The 3,584-nt window shown below is 30.2% G+C and overlaps 1 pseudogene; it reads right to left on the bottom strand.

The window, feature by feature from the left end:
- Positions 1 to 1,065: 1,065 nt before the first annotated feature.
- Positions 1,066 to 2,442, bottom strand: LOC149252591 (cullin-3A pseudogene; annotated as a pseudogene).
- Between the last annotated feature and the right edge of the window lie 1,142 nt (positions 2,443 to 3,584).

Here is a 3,584-nt window from a genome sequence, read left to right as displayed (position 1 = left end):
TGTGATTTAAAAATTAAAAATTGAATGACTATGAAAACTCTATTAATAAAAATAAGTATATTTAAAAGAAATATACAATTATATGATAATACATCATTCCTATGATGTTTGGTGAATACATGCAAGCAAATTAAACTTGTAAAAAATAGAGGCTTAGTAAGGCCATATATAATTACTAACTACAAATTTTAGAGTTACAAAATTGTGTTAAAAAATTAAATTAATACTTAGTCAAAAATCACCTATCTCATGAAATTTATTAAAAATTGTTTCCCTAGATTTGATTAACACTATTAATTTGGAACTTCACAAAGAGGATTTATCAATACATACTATTCATTTCATTTATGGCTATTAATCTTGTTAAAGAAAAAGAAAAAATATGGTGTAATCTTAACTTTAATGTTCAATGCATAAATAATGATAATATTAATGATCTCCCTATGGTAGTAACCAATTTATTTGACTATATAGCATAGAGTGGATGAGCATCAATAATGGAGTGGAGGCAATTTATCCACACCCCATCTTAGATAGTAGGTTAAAGTCTTTTGGATGAATAGTAGATGTAATATAGTACATTTATGTTTTGAATATTTTAACAATTTAGTGATGAGATGAATGGGTATGTATTATTTTTGAAATGTTTATATGTTTTTCATTTTATTAATTCTATAGTAAAAATATATTAATGTATAAGTAGTGTGATAAGTGGTTATCACATATAATTTATCTTAATAAAATATATTCTCTAATTTTATTTTTCCATTTCATTTATAAAAACGTTTTAGAGAAAAAAAAATTCTTTAACACATCATAGGTTTTTTCCATTGTTAAAAAAATACAACATTTTTTGTTAACTTTTTTTTTAACAAGGTCATGTAACTATTCATACGCTCTTTAAGGAAGGGGGGACGAGTAGGTGTAGTAGGTAGAGATTATATGCATTTACAAAGGATTAGGATGTATGAATTCAAACAACTTTCCATTTTATAATGTTACATTATAATGAGTTTTATATTTTATATTATTATGGGTAAATTATAATGACTTTTATATTTTACATTATAAGACTCTTGGTGATAAACCTATTGTGAGAACTTGCACAACCAAAGTAGGCCCTTCATTTACTTCATTCGAGCCAACCAACAATGCATTAAAGCCATGCATAATGTCCCTGGAAATCGTCATATTTGTAAACATACCTGCCAACTTCAAAGTGAATTGATAACCACATTTTTCTTCAATTTCACAGTTAGGCTCCTCTCAACATCATCTGAAACAATTTTCCCTAACAAGAGACGCTTGGCCAAATTATGTTTATAGTACTTCTCAAAGACATCCTTTTCATGAAGGTAGCGAAATAACATCATTACCTTGTCAGGAACTACTTCTACATCCTATTCACTGACTCCTTTTAGACCCTTCTAAAGTTTATCATCAAAAAACAAAGAAATATATTATGATGACCTTATATTCAAATTAATGAATAATTCAAATGATGAATTCAAATCATTCTTAAAAGTTTTATCATTGCTAAATTCCATGCTAATAATTTTTTCATACTTATCCTTCATATCTAGAAGGTGTTGCACAAAGTCCACTGGATCTTTCAACTTCTCTGGATCAGTTACCAATTGCTTCCCTGTGTCACGTAAATGAGAAGTCATAACATCTCGGATGGTTGGAAACCCACTGGGAACATGACGAAACAAGCTATGCATGCGCCCCAAGTATTCATACTTGTTACTCACAAGCATACTCATCAATCCAGAGTTCTCCATGTGGACTAGCTACGTCATGTGATTTGCGATCATCTCCCTCTCAACAACAAAGGTAATATTTATCTCGCTCTTTGGATCTAAGTAATTTGAAACTCTGTCCATCTCTTCGTTTAGCCTTCTTTATGATTTCTTCATATAATCACCACAATCACAACATTCAATAAACTGTTGGGACTCTATTCTGTAAAAATTGTTTGTAACATCCAAAAAGGACTTTTCAAAATCATCATGGTAAACAGAAGGACCTAGATCCATCAACATTTTAATGAAATTATGCATTAAAACTTGATCAACGATTTCACCCATCCGCTCGATGTGTACAAGGTCAAGAAGGGTATTTAGCAGCCTATCCGAAACATCTGGAAATTTGACAATGTGATCTCTCCACATATTCAATCCAAGTTCATTGACTGTAGTCTTGTTGGAATTGGTGACAAATGTTCTATCCATATACATCAAGATGTCTCGAATCATCTATAGTGCTTTGTTATGGTCCATCCATTGCCTATTTAACTCCTCTAGGAACAAACCCCCCACCGCCCCCCTCCCCCCTCCTCCTCGAGCAAACTTCAATCATTGTTGCTATTTCCTTTAAATGCACATTCATGGTTGTCACTAGACATGAATAAAGTTTCTCCCCATATTTGGGAAGCACCATATTGTATTCATTCCTGCAACAAAAGGTAAAATGCGAATAAATAAATAAATGAATAGGGTAAGTTCTTTTGTAATTCCTCTTACAAAATTAAAAAGAAAATCAATTTCATTGTTATTTCTGCAAAATTCAAATAGCTTATTTAGCTGTTTGTTAGTTGCAATTGACATAACATGTCACTAAACTATTTAGAAACTCAATTTAACATTATCCACAATGATTCAACTGATTATATATATATATATATATATATATATATATAGATATAGATATATAGATAAAGTCCATCTATGTCTAGGGGCAAGTATGGTGGGCTTGTAGTGGTCAATTCAATTGCCTAACTAAACCAAGAAATTTACAAGGAAAAAAAAGGTATGATAATCATTCAATTCATTGAAAGTAAAAAAAAAGTTTACCAATAATGTACAATCTAAAACAAATCCTTAATCAATTTTCTATAAAATTTGCTTTGAAATTTTTAAGTTTTAAGCCATGGCGTTAAATAATTTGTATGACAATATATCCAATACATAGCGAATACATAGTGAATCACATTCTTGGGACATATTTCATATTTTCAACTATTTTGCAAATTTAATGTTCTCACCACATCATACTCTTATGGTACATGGACATATTCTTTGACATGTTTGAATCTGATGCCCTTATGTTTTTTATTTGAAATGTAAATGCAAAAATAAAATGGAGTTGAAAGACAATCCAACTAAAGTGGAGAGTACATAGGTTCATGGGACCTGGTGCATCAAAACTTGGCTTAGCAAATAAGAGCTTTCTCTTTTCATCCTTCGAATTTTTTTTTAAACAAAGAGAAGATGTGATTTTCTATTATTATTATTTCCAAAGGAAAAAAACACAAAAATGCTTACATTCATAAAACTCCATACCTTCATTTGGATTGGAAATCCATCTACAAAATACAAGGTCAATCCACCAACTTTGTAATAGTTTTAGAGTTTTCTAGAAGTCTACGTAGAGAGAAGTTAGTAATGCAATAAAATATAATTATTTTAGTGACCCATGAAGTGTTTCACGTGGTAGAGGCGCAATCAGGCCTGGAATTTCAAATTTATTTTGCCTGTCAAATTAAAATTTGACGACGTTTTTGTATTTTTTTTACCCTTCAT

The sequence above is a fragment of the Pinus tabuliformis genome, chromosome 7 (assembly GCF_031772625.1).
Source record: "Pinus tabuliformis cultivar Carrire ecotype Pingquan chromosome 7, CPIR1, whole genome shotgun sequence".
Classification (NCBI taxonomy): Eukaryota; Viridiplantae; Streptophyta; class Pinopsida; order Pinales; family Pinaceae; genus Pinus; species Pinus tabuliformis.
The sequence above is the reverse complement of the archived record's forward strand: the minus strand, read 5'-3'. Positions and strand labels throughout refer to the sequence as shown.